At 37.0% G+C, this 5,532-nt stretch overlaps 1 long non-coding RNA gene across 1 annotated transcript; it reads left to right on the top strand.

Annotated features, from left to right (window-relative positions):
* The first annotated feature begins 254 nt into the window (after positions 1 to 254).
* On the top strand, positions 255 to 2,484 carry LOC136278995 (uncharacterized). The gene is made up of 2 exons (XR_010716666.1): positions 255 to 620; positions 846 to 2,484. It is a non-coding gene; the product is annotated as an uncharacterized lncRNA (long non-coding RNA).
* The last annotated feature ends 3,048 nt before the right edge of the window (positions 2,485 to 5,532 follow it).

Consider the following 5,532-nt stretch of genomic DNA (forward strand, 5'->3'; position numbering starts at 1 on the left):
GTTTGTATTATGAATCATGAATGTTCCCAAAACGAAACTAAAGTAATTTTGAAACCTCACTGATAGGTTTATTTCATTGTAGAGCATACACCGAACGAAACAACATGATCTCGAGACCGAAATTACGATTATCGTTATTTCTAAATTGGCATCAAATTTATGGATATAGTAATTTCGTGGCACTCTTTACCAATGCTCTTTACACGTGTTAAATAAAGAGAAGGACTCGGTTCCACTTTCTTACAACATTCAAGATGGCGGAGGAAAGGGGTAAATGTGCGTTCAGTTGTGATCAGCATGATCTCGACACCAAAATAACGATTATCGTTATTTCTAAATTGGCCCTGAAATAACGAATATCATAATTTCAGTGCATGTCTGAGACCTTCGGGCTCGAAGCTTGGGAACTAGTATTCAGGGAAAGATAAAATGGCGGCTTACGGCGGCGAAGGAAATCTCAGTAGTTTAATATTTAGCGTGAAAAGGCTTGGGTGTTGTGATCTGGTTCTCAAGTAAAAAAAAAATCACGGTCTGCAATGGCCCTACCACCTTTTGAACAACAAGAAAACATTGAAACGGTGGTAAAAAGCAGCAAGTTTCGAAGTCTAAACGAAAGATGGGTAAGCTGAGTTTCAGTCAAATATCATGACATTTGGGATGTAATTTCGATACCGAATAAATAGTTCTACATGGTTACACACGCATAGGATTCTGTTGTGTTCACGTGAAGGCCATTTCAGCCATTCCTGCCACTTGTAAGTGGTAGGAAATAAAAGATATGTATAGTTGTTTCGTATTGAAGCCCTGTGAAATCAAAAATTTAATTTATTTCTTCTTTGTTTTAGGTGGTCATTATCCATTACTTTTGGAAGTCGATGCTGATGAGAAAGAAAAAATGTTTATGATTATTTCTTCTCTCGAACATTTTACTATTTAGGTACCAAATAATCTTGATACTGAAGATCATTGCATCCATTATGAAAAAATTACCCTTGATTCCTTTGTCAACTGGAATGTATAATGTAATATACCTTGTGATTTGTGGGATTTTCACAAGTAAACTAGAAATACTTGAAGAGGGTAATGATGTACTTAATGCAGAGCATTTGGTACAAAGTCTGCTTTGCTGTAATCTACCTGAAGGTGCTTTTTATATGCTAGTAAGACTTGCACAGCCCAGTCAAAATGTTTTTGAGTAGTAGAAATACTGGCCAAACCTCTTCCTGAAAAGCAGTCTGAAAAATGTGAAGTTAGCGGAAGGTACTTCATTGTAGGCGGCCAAATTGTAAGCTGCCAGCCCATTTTGAGTGAGCAGTAAAACTCAAGATTGGCTATTTTAGCTAATTTTATTGAGAACCAAATTCCCAGCAACGGGCACAATTTTACTGGGCTATTTGTTATTTAACTACTTAGTAATATTCTTATTAAAATTTACTGCATTCCTTTCTAATAATTTGCTGTTGATTGTATGCTGTATATAGCTTATGATTTGTGTGATTTTCACAAGTAAATTAGAAATACCTGAAGATGGTAATGATGTACTAGATAATGTACTTGATGCAAAGCTATTTTGGTGCAAAGTGTGTGCCTTGTCTGTAGGTGATTTTGCATGCTAATAAGACTTGTAATTCAAATAATACACATCAGCTGGAGTGGGAATATTAAAAGAAAAATAATAATATTTAGCTATACCAAGTTCTGGTTTTATGTCCAAAGTGTGTGCCTTGTCCATAGGTGATTTTGCATGCTAATAAGACTTGTAATTCAAATAATTCACATCAGCTGGAGTGGGAATATAAAAAGAAAAATAATAATATTTAGCTATACCAAGTTCTGGTTTTATGTCCAAAGTGTGTGCCTTGTCCATAGGTGATTTTGCATGCTAATAAGACTTGTAATTCAAATAATACACATTAGCTGGAGTGGGAATATTAAAAGAAAAATAATAATATTTAGCTATATCAAGTTCTGGTTTTATGTCCAAATTAAGCACTTAGTTGAAGATCACTGCACTGCTCAGGTCCAGAAGGCTGAAAGAGTACTGTCTGCTGTTAGTTTGATTTTTGTCATTTCTATTTATTTATTTTATTTATCAATGTTTCTTTGAATTGTAATTCATTGATCTCTTTCAATAGTGCAGGTTCGCTCATGTAACCTAATCTCCCACTTATGTATGTATGTATGGATGAGCTCAGTCAAAATGTTTTTGAGTGGAAGGCAAGCTGGTGATAGTAATAGGCAGCAGAGGCTGAACCTTGTCTTGAATGGAAGTGTGAAAAGTGTGAAGTTAGCGGCAGCTATATTGTGGCAGGCAGCCAAATTGTCAGCTGTGGCACATTTTGACTGGGCTGATTGTGTGTAGTATATATGTGCACTTCTTTTAGGGTGTTAAACAGGTTAAAGTACCAAGAAATCCTCTGTGATAACTTGATAATTCAAGATGTAAAAATTTTAAATAATAAGGTAAAGCTTGATCATTCTTAAGAGTTTCCATTTGTTCTGGAAATTTGGGGGAGGGTCAGGGGAGCATTATTTATACATAAATAATGTACATAAAAAGTAAAAAAAAATGCAAAAATCAGCCTATTTTACATTCAAAAGCACGATGTCTTTAACAAAATAGGGATACAATCCATGTGAAAACACTTATTCCAGCTAAACGCAGTGTTCTCAGTAAAATTTGGGGAAAAAACGCGTAAAAACCGTCAGAAACACGACAAATTGGGCTGATTTTACCCACTTTTTGTGTAAATAGCTGCCAAAACCCTCTAAACTAGCTGGAACTACATGTTTTTCACAAGATCGCCATAAAATCTTGAAACGTTGCTTTAGGGACCTTTATGCCTCCAAAACGAGTTTTTTCTTTAAAAAAAATGGAATGAACAAAGATGTTAAAGGGGAAAAAGCTGTGAGAAAGGAGAAGTTTAGTGCTGCTGTTTGATATGCCGCCCAGATATATCAATTTATTAATTTAACGCCTTTAGCCGTGGGCAGAAGTTTTTCTCTAGACTAAGAGGACCCTCCCTATGTTGACGAACCTCAATAACTCGTTGATTTTACTGTTTTTACACAGATTTGATTTTAACCATATTCGCCAAAATAACTGCCAAAACACGGCAAACCAGTATCTCGGCCAAGAGCGATATTGGCCATTTCACACATCCTTATTAGATATGAATTTTATTAAAGATTGTCATTCTAGCATATGTTGGCTAGTTAGCACAGGTTTCTTGATTTTCATGGGAAAGTGGCATTGGTTGGTACCATGACCAATCTCCTCGACTTTCCCATGATTTTCATAGGATGTTAGCGACCCATACTTCGAACCTCAGTTGTTTTTTTTTTTTACATTGGCGTGAGTTTCACAACTTTCTTGTGGTTTGGCATTGACTTAGAGTTGGGCTTATTTTTATGGCTAATCCATCGGCGACTTTCTCATGATTTTCTTGGGTTCTCAACAGTGACACGCACTTTGGAACCATAATTTTATAAATATGTCAACACTGGCAAATACTGCTAAAATCTACACTCTACTAAACTCCATGTACCACAATATCCACACAACTGCGTGTGCCTACTTGAAAATCCTAACCCTAACCCTAAAACTATCCAGTTAGCCTAGTATTGTATTGCTGGTTTGAGTGACTAAACTGGCTCAAATGATCCAGCTGCTTAAAAATCTAAGCACAGAGTAAGTTTAAAAGATTCAATTTTGTAAGGTTTCGAAACAGTTCCAAAATTAACATGCACATAGCTTAGTGTAAAACATCGAAGCTTCTAGGACTTCTTATGATTCCTACGAACGTACACACCTAATGCACGTCAATTTGCCTTTGTTGTCCTCGAACGATCACGTCTTCATGGTAACGTGGTGTAAGAACTGTACAGCACTTTATAAATATATGTTTTACTTGACGGTAAAAGTTTGAATCCGTACAAGGAAACGTAACGGAAACAGGCGATGATAATATTCCGTTGACAGAAATGCAACGGAAACGTGTCGTCATATTTCCGTTCAGGAATCATAACGGAAACATAACAGGTCCAAGGAAGAAGTGAATGATGTGGAAACATAGAGTTTCATTTTTCCGAATTACGGAATCATGCTATTTCGTCCTGTGCTCACTCTAACTCTGTGCTATCCTAAACCTAACCCAAACCCCAAACCAATCCTTAGCTATGGTAAAGGGTTTAAGTCAGGGTTGAGGATAGGGTTAGGGCAGGAGCCCATTACCTGGTTAGGGTTAGAGTTTGGGTTGCTTCGGGTCAGAGGGGTTTAGTGTTACAATCAGGGTTAGGGCTAGGGTAAAATTATGCTTAGAGTTAGCGGGGTTTAGTGTTAGAATTAGGGTTAAGGCTAGGATGAGGCTATGCTTAGGGTTGGCGTTAATATTTTTCTACAAGCATTCAATTGCAGGGTTTTTGGTATTGTGTTTGTAAATTTCAGTAACTACTTGAAAGTTTACTGAAAAACAAACGATAGGCCGACTGGTACACTTACAGGATAGATAGAGAAGGTTGGGGTTAGGGTTAGGGTTAGGGTTAGGGTTAGGTCTAGGTTAAGGGCTATAGGTTAGGGTTTAGGGTTTAGGGTTAGGTTTTAGGGTTATGGTGTGGGGCTAGGGTTAGGGTTAGGGTTTAGGCTTAGTATTAGGGTTAGAGGGTCTGCGGTTGAGGTTAGGGCTAGGGTGAAGGTTTGGGGTTAGGGTTTGGGGGTAGGGTTAGTGTTTAGGGTAAGGGTGTAAGCCTCTTCAAAAATATTTTTAAGAAGATTTTGTCACCTTTTTCACTTAAATAACCACCTGAAGAATTTTGACCAGTTAGATTATTTGAAGCGGTTGGATTAATTTTGATTGGGGTTTAATAACTTTTAGTAGTTGGATGATTATTTTTACCAGTTGAACCACTGTAATATGCTGGATCTTTTTAACTAATGTTACCATCCTTACCTGAATTATTTGAACCAATTTCACTGGTTACACATGCATTATCCAGTTAGACCATTTCAACTGGTTGGATTATTTAAACCAGTTTGTCCATTTTAGATATTGGCATCATTTTATCAAGTTGGATCATGTTAACCAGTCGCACCATTTTACTAAGTGAGATCGTTTCTTCCGATTGGACCATGTCACGTATTTAAAATCTTTTCACCGTTTAAACCATTTTATCTTGTTTTGGCTGGTTGGACCATGTTAACCAGTTGCATCATTTTGACTGGAGTGAAAAGTTCCGTTCTTAACCCGAGCCCTAACCCTAACCCGGGGGGTTAGGGTTAGGGTTAGGATAGCTCGAGCTCGCAGCTAGAGTTAGGGCTTGGGTAGGGTGGGATTATGATTAGGCTGAGGGTCAGAATTTTTTCTGAAAACATCCAATTTTTTTGGTATTGTGTTTGGCTCTAAACTTTAACAACTACTTGAAAGTTTGCTTGAAATCAAAATATACCATTTTTTGCCAAAATAACTGCCAAAATGCGCAATTTGGGCCTTTTTATCAATTTACACTTGGTTTAAGCTTGGTTTTTGTGTTTTT

The sequence above is a fragment of the Pocillopora verrucosa genome, chromosome 2 (genome assembly GCF_036669915.1).
Source record: "Pocillopora verrucosa isolate sample1 chromosome 2, ASM3666991v2, whole genome shotgun sequence".
Lineage (NCBI taxonomy): Eukaryota > Metazoa > Cnidaria > Anthozoa > Scleractinia > Pocilloporidae > Pocillopora > Pocillopora verrucosa.